Below are 22,296 nucleotides of genomic sequence, written 5' to 3' on the forward strand. Positions count from 1 at the left end.
TTATTAGGTACAAGGCCACAAAACAACTGGCAACTGCAGCACCGCAGACTTTAAAACCCCTATAGTAAACATTAAATAAAGGATTGATTTGCCACCAATAAGGATTCATGCAGCGTAATTACCATCAAGAATACAAGATAATGTTTTATTATTACAGAGAAAAGAAAATCTTCTCAAATTTTTTTTGAATTACAGTAGAACCCCCAATTTTATGTTTTAGAGGGGACCATGGAAAAAAGATGTAAAATCAGGGAAATGGGTTAAGGACACATAAATGCCAACTATTTAAAGATAATAAGTACAGGAATCATTTTTCACAGTTCCTTTACTGAGTTATTTAACAGGTTTTAGCAATTAAAGGAACAGTAACACTAAAAAATGAAAGAGCTTTAAAGTAATAAATATATAATGCACTGTTGCCCTGCACTGGTAAAACTGGTGTGTTTGCTACAGTAACACTAATATAATTTATATAATAAGCTGCTGTGTAGCCATGGGGGCAGCCATTCAAGCTGGAAAAAAGGAGAAAAGGCACAGGTTACATAGCAGATAACAGATAAAAACTATTGTATTCTACAGAACTTATCTGTTATCTGCTATGTGCCTGTGCCTTTTCTCCTTTGAATGGCTGCCCCCATGGCTACATAGCAGCTTATTTATATAAATTATAGTAGACTTTCTGAAGTAAACACACAACTTTTACCAGTGCAGGGCAGCAGCACATTATATTTTAGTTACTTTTATACACTTTCATTTTTTGGTGTTACTGTTCCTTTAAGTACTGAAACAACTTTAAACACATACAGTACTGTAGAACATTTTGCATTTAATGCATGTGTTTACTAAAAGTTTGAACACCACTGTAAATTAATAAAAAGATGCAGAAAAGAATACTGTACAGCACTGTATTGTACCATCTAAAACAAAAATCTGTACCATTTTAACCAGAATCTGCACCTTGTAAAGCAGTTTTAATAGAGGACTGGTGTTTCTACTGCGCTGTTACAACTCTTACTTGTGCCACTCATGCAAGATTTTGTACGCTCCCAGATAGGTGCGCATGTGCAGTATGAAATATGAGGCAATATTGGTGACACTGACCTTTCTAAGATGGAGCCTGTGATCGCCAGATTTGGGGGAAATTGCAATTCCTAAAGTAAGATTTAAGCTTTTCACCTTAAATCTAAGCGATTTGCTAGGGAGAGGCATGATCAAAACAGTGTAAAATGCAGGAAGTTCATATATAAAACCTGGGAATAGAACCCATAGGGATACATTAAATTTGGTGGGACCACAACAGAACGGTGTAAAGGCATGAAAGTTAAATCTGGGGACTTAAATTCGGGGTTGTACTGTATATGCTTATAATGGACTCAATGGAAGATGGCCTTCCTGTGATAACAATCTTTTTGCATAATGGGTTTTCTGATAAATGATAAATATATGTTAATAATATAAACAAGGTCCTATTGTTGCAGTAAATGCAGTGATGCAAGGCTCTAGGGCCCACATTACACATATAAAGTGTTTAGAAATAAGTGTTTCTAGTGCAGAATAGATTACCTGAATACAAACTATTAATATGTATAGTATTTACAAATAATCCTTTTTTTGTCCACAAAAATTTGCTGAATAGTTCAAAATGGAAAAGGGTTAGTGACAACCACACCCCTACCTCTACCAATCACATAGAACTGGCAGCTCCATCATGTCAAATTGTATAAACCAGAACACTGTGTGTTTAAAGTTGTGTTTATTAGCCATCGGCTAATAAGCAACAGATTAGCATTCAACCAGTTTGACATGGTTGTAGGAAATAGCATTTTGTTGCCTTCCTCCCTCGGTTCACTTCTGCTTTTCTATGTTTCCCTCTCTGCCCTCATTCATTATGCTTTTCTTTGCTACTTTCCCCTCCCGCTCTCCTCAGTATCTTTCCCCCTGTTCCCACATTCTGGCAGGCATGTTACCAAGCAGGGGACTAAGAAGGAGCAGACAGGCATATCACTGAGTGGGAAGGGGGTTAGCAATGGAGCAGCCAGGAATATCACTACAAGGGGAAAGGAGCAGTCAGCCCTGACACTGGAGCAAGTGGAGAAAGGGAAATCATGAAGGAAGATTGTTTATTATTATCTGTGTGAGTTAGTGGGAGGATTGTAATTATGTGGGTATATGAATCTGAGGACAAGACAACAACCACAACATTTTTAACTTAAACTGGCTAGCTGAGGCGGATTCCTTTAGTATTTAGATACATGCTATTGAATACAGTAGATTTTTTGTCTCTAAATTAGTTGCTGATTTGCCACAAAGAATGACTACTTTATGTGTACAGTTTTCAAAGGATAAGCTGGTAGCCCTGCTTCTTTAGGGGATTTAGGCATTTTTTTCTTATTAATGCTATTATTAGCTCTTTCGTCACACAATTATGCAATACAGATATTGTCACGTCCCCACTAAAGCCACCTGCCTACGAACAACTTGCAGATAACTAAAGGTAACAGTCTAAAATAGGTGACACAAACCATACCACAAATTGCAGTAGCGTGTCCCTTTACAAAACAAGTAGTCAAACAGTCATTGTTGGTTCACTGTCAGTAAAGATGGTAATGTCACGCCTTTGCATGAAATCTACATGCTGTATTGATGCATAATAATTAATATAGACAAGGTTTTTTATAATGGATTCATTTCCAAGTAGCCACTCAGGACAAAGAAGATTTAGGTTAGCGGCCACATGGGGCAGAATCTGCCTGAAATTTATGAATATGAACATCCAGGTGCATCATGCAGGATAAAATGGAATAAACTAGTTTATGTCAAACCTGCATCACAAACTGAAGTCAAATGTACAAAAAAGCCCCCAGGGTTGTCACTTCACTGCTTTAAAAATTCTAATTTTCTATACAGAATGTGAGAATGTAAGGTTTTCCCCTATAGGAACACTGCAAATGCCTGATAGGCTCATAATACTGTCTGTCAGGCCAAAGTTGCATGAAAAAGATTGCATATGTTTTTTTCAGGCAACTAACCAATTAGACCTGTGCAGTAGTGAAGCGTGGGTCAAAAAAATCTTCAGCCGACCCTAACCTGGCACACGGTGTCATGATAATATAGATATCTGTGGCTGCCACGCCCATCTCTAACATTGGTTGGTTTTGCCTGACCCATGCATTCACTACCACAAAGGTTCCTGACTTATTGCCATCTGCCATATTTTTGTCTATTTAAAATTAATGCATCCAGTACAGAACAGTGTGCCATTACCTTGGAAATAAAAAAAAAGTAATTTAGAATACACATGCTACAGGGCTAATTAGCAATCAACTCTAGATTTATTTCAAGTCTGTCTGGTGTGTGGTGCTGAGTACTCAGGTTTTTCTTGCATACTCAAATAAATATACAGGAATGTTAATTGGCTCCTGATAAAAACGGCCATACTGTGTGTGAATGGACAATGACTTAACTTTAAGCAATACATCGGTCATCTCACCACAAGTGAAACATGCATATATTATATACTCTGCTGGGCGAGGCTAATGGTAGACATGGTGGATCCTACACAGATGACCAATATTGCATTCTAGCACTTCAGCTGCACCCAGAGATCACTGCACATAGGAGCAGATTTCCAACTGAAAATGTACACCTGAGCTTCTTTGAGATAAAATCTGTTCGACATGAGTAGTGACAGCAGCATGCAATTGAACCAGAAGGGGGCAGGGACAATTGATAGGCATTGCTATGCAGGGGATCTCCCATTACCATAAGGATTATGGACTACTGGACCAATGTACTGAGCCATGCACTTGTCTAGCCACAGAGAAGTACATGCAGCTCTACCAACTAGACATTATGTATACTGGGAGTTAAAGGCTGCTGGATGGAAAAGGGAAGAGAGCCTTTAAAGGGCAAATAACACAAGGAACTATTAAGCCACAAAATCCATTCACAGATAAACTTAGTAGGCACATGCAAAAGTGCTGAATAATATCTAAGCACAATACTTTTATTTAAAAATACACTTAGCTGCTTTTGGTTGTTTTTTCTGTGCTAGAGTCCTGTGGAGATGCTTTTTCTTGTAAATTCAATTCCTTTGCTCCACCCCATTCATTTAAGAGACTTTTGCACCTGTCCAAGCTCATAAGACTATCCCCCTGAGGGAGATCCAAAGTGGGAAAACATGCTGGGCCACATCAGTACTGCCTTTTAAACTACTGGAAATTGCAGAACATCCCAACAAGTGAAAAGCGGTTGAGAAGGCATTCCCTACGCAGTAAGTGCCGAACATCAAAGAGTCCCCCAGTTTGGAAAAATTAGTGATTCTCACTTGATACAATCCTGAGCCTATTCCGTGACACTGTATTTTCATTTATTTCTGCAGATTTTATAATGCAATGTTATTATTTACAGAGCACTATGAAGAGTGTATTTTATCTATATACCTACAGTGGATATAAAAAGTCTACACACCCCTGATAAAATGTCAGGTTCCTGTTCTGTACAAAAATGAGACAAAGATAAATAATTTCAGAACTTTTTCCACCTTTAATGTGACCTATAAACTCTACCACTCAATTGAAAAACAAACTGAAATCTTTTAGGTGGAGGGAAAGGAACAAAAAAAACTAAAATAATGTGGTTGCATATGTGTGCACACTCTTAAACTAATACTTTGTTGAAGCACCTTTTGATTTTATTACAGCACTCAGCCTTTTTGGGTATGAGTCTATCAGCATGGCACTTTTTGTCTTTGCAAGATTTGCCCACTCTTCTTTGCAGAAACACTCCAAAATCTGTCAGATTGCGAGGGCTTCTCCTGGGCACAGCCCTATTTAGATCACCCCCAGATTTTCAATCGGATTCAGGTCTGGGCTCTGTCTGGGCCATTCCAAAACTTTAATCTTCTTCCGGTGAAGCCATTCCTTTGTTGATTTGGATGTATGCTTTGAGTCGTTGTCATGCTGAAAGATGAAGTTCCTCCTCATGTTCAGCTTTCTAGCAGAAGCCTGAAGGTTTTGTGCCAATATTGACTGGTATTTGGAACTGTTCATAATTCCCTCTCTCTTAACTAAGGCCCCAGTTCCAGCTGAAGAAAAACAGCCCCAAAGCATGATGCTGCCACCACCATGCTTCACTGTGGGTATGGTGTTCTTTTGGTGAAGTGCAGTATTGTTTTTGCGCCAAACATATTTTTTGGAATTATGGCCAAAAAGTTCAACCTTGGTTTCATCAGACCATAATACCTTTTCCCATGTGCTTTTGGGAGACTTCAGATGTGTTTTTGCAAAATATAGCCTGGCTTGGATGTTTTTCTTCGTAAGAAAAGGCTTTCGTCTTGCCACTCTACCCCATAGCCCAGACATATGAAGAATATGGGAGATTGTTGTCACATGTACCACACAGCCAGTACTTGCCAGATATTCCTGCAGCTCCTTTAATGTTGCTGTAGGCCTCTTGGTAGCCTCCCTGACCAGTTATCTTCTCATCTTTTCATCAATTTTGGAGGGACGTCCAGTTCTTGGTAATGTCAATGTTGTGCCATATTTTCTTATATTTTCATATTTGTCTTCACTGTGTTCCATGGTATATCTAATGCCTTGGAAATTCTTTTGTACCCTTCTCCTTACTGATATCTTTTAACAATGAGATCCCTGTGATGCTTTGGCAGCTCTCTGGGGACCATGGCTTTTGCTGTGGGATGCGACTAAAAAAATGTCAGGAAAGACCAACTAGAGCAGCTGAACTTTATTTGGGGTTAATCAGAGGCACTTTAAATGATGGCAAGTGTATGCCGACTCCTATTTAACATGATTTTGAATGTGATTGCTTAATTCTGAACACAGCTACATCCCCAGTTAGAAGAGGGTGTGCACACTTATGCAACCACATTATTTTTGGTTTTTTTCCCTCCACCTAAAAGATTTCAGTTTGTTTTTCAATTGAGTGGTACAATTTATAGGTCCCATTAAAGGTGGAAAAAGTTCTGAAATTATTTATCTTTTTCTCATTTTTGTACAGCACAGGAAACTGACATTTTACCAGGGGTGTGTAGACTTTTAATATCCACTGTACACAACATTACAGAATTAAAAAAATGTAACGGTATGAGTAACTCAATTGATGTATTTAGTTTGCTCTTATTTTATTTGTATTAAGTCACTTCATTCGCTTTGCCCACATAATCCTTTATCAGTGACAGTTAACCAACAGTTGCATATACACGAGGGAAACACCACCATGATCACCTACATACCAGAGAAAAGAATAAGAATGAGGTGCTATCACTCATGACTGCTCATAAAAATGTGACAATTCTAAGGCACAAACTAGGAGAGATACAAATCACAATGGGCACCAAGCATACAGTAAAATACTACACAGATTAAAAGTTTTAAGGTATTTAAGAGGAACTGCACTATTTAATTTGGCTTTAATTCCAATATCTAATAAAGGTTAATTTTTCATATTAACATACGTCATTCTGAACAGACTTACCAATATATTTGCTTTTATTTTATATTGTAGGAGCTGCCATACAGAGTAAAAAATGTCACCCATAGACTACGAATATTTTTTGTCACTTTACGGCAAAAAATAATCATATAGATTTGAGGTTGTTAGTAATAATGACAAAGTAACTACAGCAGAATCACACAGTCCTATGGAGCCTGGCTGCAGTTACAGCAAAATACACTAACTGTAATATTGCAGTACTGGATAAGAATAGAAAACAGAGCCTATGACTAATGGATTAGGATAAAGAGTGATCCATCAAGAAGACAGGGCTGGGTCTGGCTACAATGGCTTAGTATGTCAAGTATACAATCTGACATCAAACAGGGGGGAAAAAAACATAACATATTATTTCTCTTCCCTACAGAATATATCATACATAAAAAGCACATCTAGAACAACACCATAATGTGATATTTTCTAAATAATAACCATCCAGAGTGAGTAGACAACATAAAGCTTGGTATTCCTAAATGCCAATAAAGTAAAATGAGCTATCAAACCTGATGTAAAAAGATGAACACAAAAGATAAGTTCTGGACACCAAAACTAAAGGACCTTTTGAAGTTTTAGATACAAAAAATACTTGAAAATCATTAGTTAAGGTGGCCATACACGCACCGATAATATCGTACGAAACCTCGTTTCGTACAATATTCGGTGCGTGTAGGGTATGTCGGCGAGTTGACCGATATCGCAGGAAGCTGCTGATATCGGCCGACTCACCAATCAGACCAGTTTGAAAATTTTGATCGGGCGCCATAGAAGGCGCCTGACCAAAATCTCCCTTCAGCGCTGAATCGGCAGAAGGAGGTAGAAATCCTATTGTTTCTACCTCCTTACCTGCCAATTCAGCCCTGAATGGTGTGTGGTGGATCTGACGATGTTCACATCGTCAGATCGCCACGTGTATGGCCAGCTTTATTTTGATTTTTTCCCCATTAAGGAATATATATTATCTGATAATAGATCTCTTGCACAGACAGTAAATCAAAGCATGATTACCCTATATTATATATTGCCCCAGACTGTCACTTTATAACACTTATTCATCTTACATAGAATTGGTTAGCACTGAAAACAAATCAATGTAGTAATAACCATTCTACTTATTAACTTTGGGGCATTATATACTGACATGCAGTAGGTAAAATCATCCCACTTATAGGTTTAGTCATATCTGAAGGTTGCTATACCATGCTGTCAGTCCCTACCTCTAAGTTATCAGCCATAGCTGCTTTGGTACATAGAATTACTGTTTGTATCATTTTTGAAGTCACTTTACCTATCAACATGGCTTCATTTTGAACAAAATAACAGGCCTAGTCTCATACAATTACCTTTAAAAAATATTTTTAGTAGAATGCAGTGATCCTAAAAACTGGAACTAATTTATTTACAGCACTCTAATATATATTACAGTTAGATACCCGAATTCAAAAATATTCCTTTGTCATATTTTTTTATAAGATCAAAACCTACATGCATATTACTCAAATGAGATTCCATATATAAAGGTGCCCATACATGCCAATTGGGCCATGGGTGAGGAAGTCTGTGTATTGCTAACTTAAGGCTGCACACATGGCCTGTTTTTTATGCAGCATGTAAAAATACACGCTGAATAGGTAAAAACACATCTATTGCGTTTATATGCTTCTTTTCAATTGCATAAGTGCGTTTTTACCAGTTCCAAACGCAACCTTTATTCTATTCTCTTGGAACCTACATCAAGTGCAAGAAAATGCAGCTTGTTGCATCTAAAAAAATGCAAATGAAATTACATGCGACTCTAGGCGTTCATGAGTACAACAGGGCAGAATATAATGGAACCAATTAGCGGGTGTGTTTAGGTGCGCTCAATCCTGCATTTGAAATATGCAGGTGTCAAATGCACAAAAAATGCCTGTGTGCAAGAGCCATTAGAATTGAATTAACTAGAAAACATACACAGGTGTGTTAAGTGAGGTGTGAGAAATTGAGATTCCAGCAACCCAATATAAATCCAGTTTGCTTATACTGCTCTAACAGTCCCATCAGACTTTATGCTTAATGACAAACAACCATGCAGCTTAATGTATATGTCACATGCCTTCCATATGGAATTGTATGTATGCCCTCTTATCTCTGTTCTCTCTAATTTCTTGTAGGCTGGAACATCATTTAAAAAAAAAAAAAAAAAAGTGTGCACAGAGAAGTGGAAGGGTCAAAATAATGACAACATTTTTTTTCCATGCAAAATTCTTGTCTACAGTGGTCAGGAGACTACATTTCCTCTTGCCATTTTAGTCAAAAGTTTTGTCAATACAAAAGAACTGAGGCTGCAGAATTTGTGTTGTATTACTCTGAAGTCTCTGACATTTCAGTTATACCTGTCAGACCTCTCCACATTCCTTAGCTGTAAGGCCAACTGTGCTGTATTCCTTAGTGTTTTATATTATATACAGAGTTAGTAAAAAACACTAATGAAAGCTGATTAGCTTCATGCAGAAGCCAGGGAGGTTCTGGGTAGTGTAACACCCCTTAGTGCAGGAAATTTGACAGCCCAGACATATCAATTCAAAAACATCTGTGAAAACCTATATGGGTCCCAGCAGTGATATTTTCATACAGTGAGTTATAGTCCTGCAGAAAATAAACCTATAAGCATTCAGCAGATCAAATAAAGAACAAAAACCCTAAGAGCATGTATAAATTCAACAAATTGTAATAATTGTAAGAACTGCTGTCATTAATCTAATATAATGAGAAACCGTGGTACCTCCTGCATTACTGGTACAATCCATGGATAGGATGTACATAACCATAGCAAAGGGATGGCCCTCCAGCTGCATGGCTCTAAAGATTCCAGCACAGCTCTACAGTATCCTCAAGGCGTTGGCTGGAACACTGGAAGTTGTAGTCCTACAGCTGGAGGGCCGCGGGCGAGACAATCCTCTCATTGATACTGAGAGAGACATAAGGTGGGATCACATTGTATGCACTGCAGCAGACACTGCATGTTTATATAACGCCAGACGTGCGCCTACATATACACATACATACTGCTCATGTAGCTGCCAAGTACAGGGTTATATGAGTGACACCTCTCCTTTACGTTCATACCAGGCTATCTGTCCGTTTCTGCGGGTGTATTCAGGTGACTGGCTCTAGATGAGGCCGCAAGCGCGGTTTGAAGAGGTAGTCGGATAACTCGGAGACTATAGCAGCTGGTCGATGTTTCCGGGTGTATGCAGTTGACAGCGATATTATTGAGGCCCCAGTCGCTGTTTCCGGGTGTATCCGGGTGACACGGGTGTCTCCTGTAATGGCGGCTCCTTCCTTCCGGCGGGCGCGCGGGCGCGGACACTAGCAAAGGAGAAAGGCTAGCGGGAACGCGCGGGGAGCGCCCCCGGAAGTCTACCATCTTACTACTCCCTATTGCTCTTGTGACAATGGGAAAGAGGTAGCCGGAAGTAGAGATGACGAGTTTTGTCCTTGACGTCATTCCGTCAAACTTTATTAGAATTGGCAGCAGAGAAAAGTCAAACAAAAGCCGAAGAAGGCGATGGGTGGTTATTCGCTGACAGGCACTAACTTGCTTTCTTAGTAAAGAATCATGCATCCTATATGTACTTTCTTAGGATGAAGGATGATAGCGCACTGGTTGCTTTGGGCAACTAGTTTTCTGCAAATTAGCAATTATCTTTGCACGCCATCCTTTGACATCCGAGTTACCGCACAGAACAAGAGGTAGTTGTGGCATTCCTACTAGCTGTCTGGACAATTGCGCTGTTGTATATCAAATAATACCGATACATGAGGCAGTGGTTCTCAAACTGAGGGCTGGTGTCCCCCAGGGGCCTAAGCTGGGGAACCAGTCTGAAGCCCAGTTAGGGTGAGAAGCTTTATAAGGCTGAGGGCACAAAGCCAGGCTCAGCTTTTCTTTGTCTGCATTTTACCCCCATCTGCTCAGCTGTTCTTGTACAGTAACAGGCATAGCGTTGGCCTGTGTGCAGACACACTGAGCAGATAATGAAAAGGAAACACTAAACTATGCCTTTTTTGCACCAAAGTCCATTCAATGTGTTTGCAGGAAAGCCAACACTATGCCTGCTAGTGCATAGGAACAGCTGAGAGGATGTGAGTGCATGCTGCAGGCAGAGAAAAGCTGAGCCTGTGCCTTGTTTCCTCTCAGCGATTATTACTTGAAGCTAAATTAGGGCGAGATTCTGGCCAAACACATTTACTGTCCTAGATATTTAAAATCGCCAACATCCAGAGACTGTTTTTTTTTGTGACCGTTAAAGAATGACAAAAGGGTAAGCCATAACTGGTCATCAACACTTTCTTTATTCTGACAAGTACTATAGCACCCACATATAGCAGTTCCAAACAATCATGTGGGCAAGTTTCATCAGCCCTGTATGTTATACTAACATGTTCCATATCTTAAGGAACACATGGCCCTTTAATGGGGGCATCTGAAACTAGTGAGCTTCTTTGTTACTAGCACTAGTGTTTTTACTGGCTTAAAATCCTCCTGTGCTCAGTTAACTGGTTAATGGAGTTTATTGTACATTGCCAATCTTTTTTAGAAAGATAAACATTTGGGTAGCAATAAAAAGGCTGTCACGCTTTTTAATCTACACAGTGTAAATTAATATAATATTGTAGGAGTCAGCTCCACTCTAACCAAGTCTCAAATTGACAATTCCTTGCTTTTAAAAAATGAAACTGACAGAAGTTTGGAACACATTGGTGGAGGTCTGATTAATGTAACATGTTTCAATGCTACACTGGGGCAGAGTGACTGCTATGGCAAAAAAATATGAAAATGTCATATTCCCAAAGTTGCTTCTTGTGAGGCCTATGGCAGGAGAGGTTGCTTCTTCTTTATCTTTTGATTTTAAATCTGATTATTCCTCTTGCAATTGGATTAATGCAATCTGGTGGCCACGTTTGTATGGCCTAACACTACTTGGGATGATCAGCTCATCGGTTCAGATAAGAACAACAGAGCCCAGATAAGTGTAAGCAATTCTTGCCTTTTTAGTACAGTGTTGCCTAGCTTTTTCAGGGAGTAAAATTGTATTAAGATCATTACATCATATAGAAAAGTCTATAGAGCTTCTGAACAACCTGAGAGGCAGGTACACCCTGCAGGTCTCCAGTTGGATTGCCCTATTTGATATTGTGCACAGGTGTACCCTTAACACACTTCAGCATCTACAAAAAGCATGGTCACCTTTTGTTACCTCATTACTTTATATAAACACAACCTGCTTTGTTATCTGCCATATACTAATTGTAAAATTGTATTAAGATTATGTCATATAGCAGTGGTTCTCAACCTTCCTAATGCCGCAACTCTTTAATACAGTTCCTCATGTTGTGGTGACCCACAACCATAAAATTATTCCTTAGACCATCTGAAATATGTGTTTTCAGATGGTCTTAGGCGACCCCTGTGAAAGGGATGTTGTAACGTACAAGTTAGGCAGGAACCAGTGTGAGACCGCTAGATGCAGAATCTGACTCTTACGGTACAGCAGGGACCAGCCCTTTATGGTCTTCACTGACGCCCTTTTGGGGCCCCGGAACTTTCTGCTGCGGTCCAAGCTGGGGCCCTGCAAACTTTCAGAGTACAGATGAAAAATACGTGACCCTTATTTGATATGTGCCCCTCGGTTACCAACTTGCTTTGCCTCATCTACGTTCCCACACCATTGGTCTGGGTGGTCTTTCCCTCTACAAATGAGCAGCGTAGTGATTTCTGCCCGCAGCCCTTCATATGTTGTCCTCTTGCCAGGGAATCTACTTGTTTGGTTATGATTTATATTAGCATAAGAACATAATAATATTGTAAGTGTTGTATTGTTGCCAACATATACTTCAGTGCTGTACAATAAATGGGCATATACATTGAACATACAAATTAACATTCAAAACAACTTATAACCTATACAAAAGGTAAAAAGGGCCCACTTGGCAGATAGTCTGCGCTTATACGCAGGCTGACAATCTGCCGAAGGGTGGTGTTTTGTCCATCACAATTCTCTGTCTGAAGACAGTGGTGGACAAAATAACTTGTTTGCCAAGGGCCTGAAGGTTGCAGTGTGACCTGTGATGAGCATGAAGATAGACATCTACCTGCTGTGTTTACAGACAGCTAGTGTACTGCCTAGACAAAGACAACCCTTTCAAATGGCAAAATTCATAATTTGAGGCATTTTGGTGGTATATTAATATTTGAATATTTTACAATTATTTTAATATTTAAGGAAGGATAACATTTAAAGTGCTTCACTTAAAGTGATGGTATCCCATTAATCTCCATGGAAAAGTATTTCTTTATGATTCTGTCCTAAAGCAATATCTCCTTATATAAAAATTAAATGTAGTTAGTTACATTTGAACCAGTATTTGTTTAAAAAAAAGACAAGATATGAGCTTCTCTGGTTCCATGCAGGTTATCTGTTTCTGTGTTTACCTTTTCTGTTTTAACATCATCATTGCAGCCGGGGTGAAGGCCTCCAGGGAGGTTTGTATTCTGGGTCATAGTGTTATTGCATGTTTTCTGGGACATAATGTTAAAGTTTGTCTTGTTTATTAACTCATTCATTCTTTTTGAAGATAAAAGAGTTTAATAACTTATTTGAGATTTTTACTTTTTTGGAGAAGAATATAGTTGGATTTATGGAAAGTTCCAGCTGTCTAGCAGATGTTGCAAGTCATCTTTACTTGTCAGGTAGAACCCTTTTTTTTTACTGGCAGCAATTGGAGGCACCAAAACTAGACTAGGGGAGTAAGTATAGAGAAGACTGTTGGAAGGGGGAGGAGATATAGGAGGACTAGTAGGGCACTGACTGTTTCAATATATGTTAAGTAAAATGTCTTATACCTAAAGTTTAGGGGCCTGACAATGATTATGATGAGGGGATCCTGTAACTTCTAGTTAGACCCACTGTTTTAAATATAGAATCTGCTACTTATAACAAATAACCTGTTGCCATTATTTTAATATAGTGGTTTAGGGAGGTACACATTAAACTGGAAATTAGTGATCATGACAGTCAAGGCCCTTCACAAGGTTTCCCCAATATCTTAATAAAATGTTATGTCTTCGCTTTCTTCAATCAGCTAGCAGTTACGCGGGTTTCATTTTGATCAAAAGTCTAACCTAATGGACATGTTGTTTTTTTCAACCTAAATTACTGTGTTACTAAGAAAGAGGGGATTAAAAGGAGTGTACCAACTATAGCACTGCTAAAGAAGCTAAGGGCTATGGCACACAGGGAGATTTGTCAACAAATCTCTAGAAAATGCCATCCCCTTTGCTTATATTTGGATTGCTGCAAGTAAATTATATTACTTGCTGGCATTCGGCATAATTGTGGGAAATGCAAAAGAAGGCATTTCCCTGTGATTAATACTACATTTATACCTAAATGTATTATTATTTCACAAGATAAATCCTACCTATGAACACAGTATATATTCCCCTTTACTACCTCTCTCACGGCATATACAAACATGTTTTGAAAACACTTACCTTTGTTAAAACTTGTTCATCCAGATCAACGTCACAGATCATATCATAGGAGGGTGAATGAGGATTTTCTGGTTCCCTAAGGCAATATGAATAACTTGGATAATCTGTCATGTAGTTTAACTCCCATATGTGTCTAAATAACTCAGAATATCAAATATCTCTGTAGTTCTGATAAGAGGTTCTTTTCACATATGCACTAGCAGTGCTTTGTCTCCTTACTGGTTTCATTTTCATTCTTCCTCTTTTTTGCCCATTATTTTAAGAACGGCTTATGTTGCAACTAGTCTTACTATTGAAAGACAACGAAAGGAAAGCACTCTGTCAATATTTGCTGTAGTTACAGTACCTTTTTATGAACATGGGGTAACCACACCCCCATACCCTCATGCATGCCTGTCTTACGCTTTCCCTATCGCTGAGCTAAGTACATAGCTGAAGCTCTGTTCTTGCCGGACAGTAAGATTCCAGTTGTACATGTGCCAGTTCTGATCATATGCCAGTTAGGGGGTAAAAAACCTTTGAGTCACAGAAGAGCTGTACTTCTGGGCTCATTAGTCAGAACTGCTAACCTATAACTCAGGCTCAGATAAGATTTCTAAGATAATGGGAGCACCGGGGTATATTTCCCCTGGAATTAAGTTTAGATCCACAGCGTTTTAAATATCAGCAAATACCAAGGGCCAGTATATAAAGTATTTATAATTGCTGTTATTCTGGTTAGTTGCTGTTATCATGTATTATGTGTTTTTCTTGTTAATTAATGCAAGCCACTTTTTGTGCTAAGGGGTGTAAGAGATGGTGGAATTAAATGTCCATAGAATACCTCTGGGCCAAATAATTGCTGTGACCTCGCCATTATAGTTACATTGTCATGAAGGGGAAAAGGATATACAGGTATTATTTTCCTTAAAACAATAAACAATGTTGTTATTTATTTTAAAACAAAGTAAGAATCATGAAACATTTGTGCCCACATAATCCATTGTTTATTGTCCCATGTTTGTGTTATTTGCATATTGCAATATTTAATGATATTACAAATGTTATAAATGTATTGAATAAAAACAAAACAAATACATGCACTTTCTGGGGCCTGCTTATATTCGCATTGTACTGCTGTTCCCTAACTACTTGGGTTAAACATGGTAAAATCCTGTTATGTAAAAGGACACCAAACTTTATTCTAGCCTAGAGCTAAAAGGAGGTAAAAGTTATTTTAAGGAAATTGCCTCATGTGGCTATGCCTGAAAATCCATATTTAGGCCCACTCTGTCATTGCCCATTTTTCTGTGTTTGCCCATAACAGACAATGGTTTAACCGGATACAACATTTTTGAATGTATAAATAAGAAATGCAAAATGTTTGCAAGTAAACAGTAGCACTGCACTTAATAATCCCCATGGTTTCTATTATTTACATTGCTGCGGCATCGGGAGGTTTTAATAACAGGCACAGGAGCTCCCCATCTTGGATTCTATTAGAATCTATCTATCTAATCTATGAATCTATGTTTTAAAGGAGAACTAAAGCCTAACTAAAGAAGTAGGGCAGAAATGTTCCACATTCTATGGTATTTCTTTCTGTATATAAGGCTAAGTTTTTTTTTTGATAATATTACTCACAGCAAAATTATATGACACTTGTGATTGCGTTTGAAGGGGAAAGGCATACTGGAGAAGTGTCTTCTAAAGAATTGTTATTGCTCCCAAAAGCTAAAAGGAATATTGTTACATAATCACTGAAATAGAATCCTGCTGCTGAATATGTAGTGTTGGCATAACCAGTGCCACACCTGCCACCTTGCCTCAGGTGGCATTGTTAATTTGGTTTCCAGGGACGGCAAAAAAATGGGATTCTATTTCAGAGAGTGCAATTGAGCTTTCTACAGTAGCGCGATATGGCCCCTCATCAACCTGCTCCAACACTAAAAAAAGTAAATGGGAGGGGTAAGAGAAGGTGGCATTCTGAAGGTCTCAGAAAGTGTTGAATCACCCCTGGGTATAACTGTTCCAAGGCAATTAAAACAGCTGGACAGTACTGGTTTAGACACAACAAAAAGACAAATGTCTTATAAAAGAATTTCAGTGATTATAGTAATAATTGAAGCAATGTGCATTTTCAGGCCCTGTTTGCATGGGTCATTTCTATATGTGAATAGCTTTTACCCATATATATCTCCAAAGAGTATCATATATGTCAGATTTAGAACCTTGTTTTTACCCTGTGGCTGCTAGTTTGTATAAATTTAACGATCATTAATGTATTATACCATGCCTGCAGCTGGAGCCTTATTAGACACATATATTTGTATTTTCTAATCTTCTATGTCAGCGATTAAAGCTATGTAGTTTTGATCTATGGGTAACATGGTACAATACTATGCTATTATCAAAGATAGCCTACAAAAAGAATCTGTCACCATAAATAAGTGTCCTCTAACTGCAGTAACCCAAAAAATAACACTCACGGTTAATGTGAATTATACAAATGTTGGTTTGCATTATCATCATTTATTTATAGCACCAGCAAATTACGCAGTACTTTACATTAAAATTTAACAAACAGAGATATTACAATAATTTAACAAACAAGGGTGTACAGAGTAACAATCTAATCTTGGGGGCCCTATAATAGTAATTAGAATAATTAGATTAAAGCACAACTCTGCCTTTCTGGTCAGGTATGTGTAGGGCTGCCACCTTAAAGCAGCAGGAAAGGGGGCAGTGATGTCAGGGGGCGGAACAAGTGACACTAGGGGTGGGGCTTGTGACATCAGCGAGCACAACTTTGAAATGGCGACCGGCAGTTGGCTGCTCTCCTTGTCAATCAATGAGTATTTCCTAATTTAGAAAACCAAGCAGGCAGTTTTGATCTGGATCAACCCTAAATATAAATTTAGGGTTTAATTTAGTTCAGAAAACAAGGTATATTGTATAGAAAATTAGAATAATGTTGAAAAAACAAGATCTGCAATGATTAATTAAAAATATTCTTGCTAGCTTTTGGAACATCATGTGTCCATCAAGGCTCAGAATGTGCAGGGCAAGGTGCAAAGTGTAAAACATGGGCAGAAAGTGCCATGTTTTTTTATTGTTGCACAGTTCCCTGAACGTTTAAACTATGTGCATAGGTCTTTGAGCTCCGGAATGTAACCTGTATATGGACCATGGCAGTGGAACAAAGTTGAATTCAATGATGCTATGTAATAAAGTAATATACATTGCGAACATTTTACATATGGGTAAGAGACAACAATACTGCACTGCTGGTCACAAATATACTACATACTGCCTTTATTATTAATGAGATCAGCCATTCTCAGTGATTGGCAGCCATAACAATCCAACCTTGCCTAAAAGAAAACCCATTTGAATTTGTCTATTGAGCGTACCTAGTTATTAATTGTTCCCAAGAAAGGGACTTGGCAGTCTGAAATTGTCCCTTATTTTAAGACAAAGTATGTCCTGTCTTGTTTGAACCTGGTGTGTCTGAGCTATTAGGTTTCCCACAACCTGGTGTATATAGCCCATCCAGCTCTTTTAATTAATTTGTATATATATGTATTCAGTAAATCACAGTTATTTTTATTAATTGTATTTCATTGATGAATTTTATTTAAAATACAAACACTTGGAGATTTAAACCTGTTGAAAAAAATCCAGTAGGTTTTAAAAATCTATTCTACAGGTGAAATGTCTGTCCTTTTAACGCCACATATAGTAAGAAAAACACAATGTCAGCTGTGAAAAAGGTCCTTGTGTCAGTAATTAATACTAATGCCAGAGATGGATTAGTAGTAGCTTGAACCAGGTCTGGACTGGGATTCAGAATAGGCCCTGGCATTTTAAGTACACAGAGGCCCACACAGCCCCAATGAGCCAATAAATAGGGACTGTCTATGGCATCTTACAGCAGCCCCCCTCTGGCATTTGCCAGAATGCACAGATTTCTAGTCAGAGCCTGGTTTGGACCCTGGGTTGCTCTCTCTATATGGTGCCCACCTTTCCCCACAACGGAACATGTTTTGCATGGAAACCCCCATTGATGAAGAGCTCTGAAAAAATTGTTCCTTTGGAAGAAAAGGTCATATACTATATACAGCATCCATAAGAAAATGTGCAATGTGCACAAGAATTGTAGTTATGTGTTCCCTTTCTTGGTTGGTTTATGCTGATGTTTACAAATACATATGAAATAACCAATTATTTATGGGTTAAACACACTCAAATACAGTGCAGGGAGAAGGTGACAAAAAGGCAGGCACACCTGCATTCCTAATATACACTGTAACTTTTTGAGTTAGCTCTCTAGAGGGCAGTGTACTTCCACTATGCAGACTACTTATACTAAAATTGTATGACTTTTATGTGACAGTGTTGCATGTGGCACTGTATGGAATATCCACTGACAAATCATTTTCTAAGTGCCCCAGAATGAATGCACCAAGTGCGTCACCATATATCTGCTCATGATAATAAGAGCTTAGTTCCAGTCTGGCATATGGTAGCCCTCCAAAGTTGTGTGCACTGATATTGTGCATGTACAGTTGTTGAAAACTGTGTTCAATTTGCAGCTAACATTTTCAAAGTGTGTTTATATCACTTTCAGCACATGCATTATAAACAGCATTAGCGTCTGATTCACTCTGCATGTCTGGTGCCTACTTGTGCAACTTGATGTGTAGACACATCCAGGTGGTGGTAGCTCCAGGGTTCCCCATAGTCTATAAGCTTACTTGCCCACAATCAGCCAAAATGGCAGAACAGACTCATCAGTGCTCAGTGCAACAAGTTAGTTTGTATGCAGTGCCTTTAATGAAGAGTTTTAATACAGGCACAACCTTGAGTCCATTTTAATGTGTCTGCACTTGAGGTAGTAAATAAGGCTTTCAGTAAATGTACACATCCTTGATTAAAATAAGGGCATGGACCTGTCTTTACCTGTGGCAGAGTTCTGGTGCTCTGCAGTGCATTTAAGCCTGATGACTTTGGGTTAGCAGACAGATGTTTTCACTTTTTTTTACATTAGTGTTATTTGTTGTAAATGTAAGTCTGAGATACAACTATATTTTGTACATAGAGCATATTACACTCCAGCTAAGCTGCATCAAATATTCCCAAATACAACATTGGAATGGCCTAGATGCCATGTAGAAAACGCCACACTAATGCATCTGTCCTGGGTAAATATTGGACCAAGGTTTTGAATAAGCTGGACCTGATCTTAGAGGTGAAACTCCCAAGAACCCCCCAGGTGTGTCTGCAAGGCATAGGACTCAAAGAACTACTCAAACAACATCTTAGTGTATTCACCAGAAAATGTTATTTTTTAGCAAAAAAAGCAATAACAAGGAAATGGAAAGACTCAACACCCCCCAAATATTCACATTGGCTCTCTGAAGTCAAACACCTATGGACATTGGAAAGTCTAATATATAAAACTAGAGGAGCTCCCAAAAAACACAAAAAAATATGGGAAAAATGGCTAGAAAAATCCACTTAAGAGAGCTACAGGCGGTATTTTCTTAAAGCATTTTAAAATAATATGTTTGTAAACTGTACTATGTGCCAACATCCTGAGGGAAACGGTCAGAAATGACAAGGGAAAGGAAAATGCATACAAAAGAAAAGGTTACAATGTATTTTCAAATGCTGTTGCAACTTTTGTTACTGCAAAACATGTCATATACTAAAACCTTACTACATTGTATAACTCTGCCTCATAAATGTGATGTATATATGCTGAAACTGCTGTTAAATCTTCTCAATAAACTTGCCTGAATTAAAAAAAAAAGTCTGATAATCATTATATTGATAATAATTAGAATCATAAGTAATTTTGTACAAAATGTAAGTACTATAGTTTATATCCTATTACTGTTACTACTGTATAGGAAGCCTATATAACTTATTTTTACTTACCATATAAACCTTTGCCTCATTGCGGATTACAGTTGCACTTTGCACACTTTAAGAATCATTCTAGGTCAGTGTGCAAAATGCAAAAAATTGGCCCAATGCAGCTATTTTTTTCAGTTTGTGCACTGCCTGTTTTGTAGAATTGGCGTAGGTGTCTGCAGTCTATTTCTGAATGCTTTTCATGCCTTGTGCCATGCTCTTCTTCTTCCCCTACTCTTGCCACATACTAATATCTCTACTTCCTTATCTCCCCTCCATGTGCCGAATGTTCCTAATGATCCTTTCTCTTTGTCTTACAGTTCCAGTCCACCCACACTATAGCCAGAACTTTCAACTAACTACCCAGATGTGGTCATTATCCATTCCCTCTTTCACTTGATGTGCAGCTGATTGGATGTGCAGCAATACCAGTTGCATATCCAGCAGGAAAGCAACCACAGGCAGAATTCACTTTACTAAGGCAGCAGTGAGGATGCTTTGCAATGTCAGCCTGTGGCACATGGATAGCAGAGCACTGCTGTCTTTATACAAGTATAATATTTTGCTGTTATGCCAGTGACATGATTTTTCACATTTATAAAATGATTTTTATCTATTCAGTTCCCAGCCAGTAGTGTTAAGTTTAAAAATGCATTATTTTGACAAGGTAGCAGCACTGGATTTGAAATGAAGCCGCCTGGAGGCCACCCTCATTACCCACCCCCTCTGTGTGGTGCATGCGCGTTGATTTAGCGCACCTACGGAGCACTGATGACAGGACACAATGTGTACTGTATCCAGTGCGTATGTGAGCAATGTGTATGTGTGGCATGCCCCTAAAGTTGTGCCGCCCTAGGCCCGGGCCTGAAGGTAGCATTCACTTAGCCAATGGTGTCAGAATTCCAGACCTAAAAATACTGTCCTCTGTCTTTATACCACAACCCTCTTTATAGTGCTACCCTGTCTTACTGCTAGGTTTGTATACCCATATACTTTAATGTCATGCAATGCTGTCATTTTGTATTTAAAACAGTCATGGTATTCTAAAATTGTTGTTTAAAATTACCAGCCCTACATGCAGAGTCATATTAGAATAAATGGTGCCCTAGACAGGATAGTGCTTTTGGGGCCCCCACCTACCATCTTACTTCAAGGAAGCCACTTTACAGCAAGTGAGTGCCCTGCCTCCCTCCACCTCTGACACATGCAAATAGTCTGGGAGTGGGACAGATGCTGCAGTAGAGAAATGCAGGAGATGCACAGCCAAGAGATGGCATGGAGCTCTATCCATACCATTCATTTAAATTCTCTATTTCCGGCACTAGGCCCATAACATTAGACAGCAGGTAATCCAGCCCCGCCTACATGGTGTATCTGGGATAATTTACCATTCAAATAGTAATGTGTGCATATTTACCTTCTTACGGTCAGCTTTATGATTTTAATTAATGACCAACAAGGACACTCCTCTGCTTCTTTCCTTGCTGTCACTTGTCAGAAATACTGTTCAAAACACCTTTATTTCCATTGACAAAATACTATGAAAAGCAGAAATAAATGCTTTTGAGGAGTGTGGTCAATGGGATGAAACAATTTTGATATTTACTGACCATGAATTGAAGACACAGAAAGGTGCAGTGTTGCGCAAATAAGGTAAAACTGCATTTTCCAGGGGGCTAAAAAAAATGCCATAATGTATTTTTCGATTTACTAATGACTGTGCCAGTACAACCGTTTAGATGGAGCAATGCAAAAATAAACCCCAGGCATGCAAGTAGATGTTCCAAAACATCATTCCACAGCATTCCACGTGGGGGTTTAAAGAATGGCATGTGAGGCCCAGCCAATGTTCCCTCTAATTTCTTCTTGGCTGTGTGCACCAAAAATTTCTTTGGTGTGCACTTTTTAGCACAGTACAAAATTATGTGTTTTAATGCAGAATTCCTTGTGTGCACGACAATTTCTTGTGGGAACGGGTGTCAAACTTTGTGTGTGCGTGCACAAACACACAGCTTAGAGGGAGCATTGCCACCAGCCTCAAGGTTTAGGATGACTGCATTGGATATTGAGGAACTTTGGGAAAGTGAGATAATGTTGCATGGGAGAGTGCAGGATTTACTTGACTCTTGTCTCAACCTCTCATTGAAAGCACTATATAAACTTTTAGGCTTCATCTGACGATACTCCATTTAAAAAATCAATGTACAGCATTTTCTGTAAAGCACAAATCATCTTCTGGCACTGTTTCATTGCAGCTCTATGGAAAAAAAGTTAAATCTATGAATTCCATTGCATAGAGAAGTGCATTCCCCCTGTGTAAATACACAAACAAATCACATTAGTATAAACTG

At 38.6% G+C, this 22,296-nt stretch overlaps 1 protein-coding gene across 5 annotated transcripts in view; it reads right to left on the reverse strand.

Moving 5' to 3' along the window:
• Positions 1–14,395, reverse strand: part of arhgap35 (Rho GTPase activating protein 35) — a 39,905-nt gene extending 25,510 nt beyond the window's left edge. For 2 of the 5 annotated variants that reach the window (XM_002932597.5, XM_004916951.4), the window contains exon 1: positions 9,619–9,910. The gene's annotated coding sequence lies outside the window, so the exon portion shown is untranslated. Of the gene's footprint in view, positions 1–9,554; positions 9,911–14,047 lie in introns of those variants that run through there. The other 3 variants (XM_031891234.1, XM_004916952.4, XM_004916953.4) reach the window with 3 other exon arrangements.
• Between the last annotated feature and the right edge of the window lie 7,901 nt (positions 14,396–22,296).

Source organism: Xenopus tropicalis, chromosome 8 (assembly GCF_000004195.4).
Source record: "Xenopus tropicalis strain Nigerian chromosome 8, UCB_Xtro_10.0, whole genome shotgun sequence".
NCBI lineage: Eukaryota > Metazoa > Chordata > Amphibia > Anura > Pipidae > Xenopus > Xenopus tropicalis.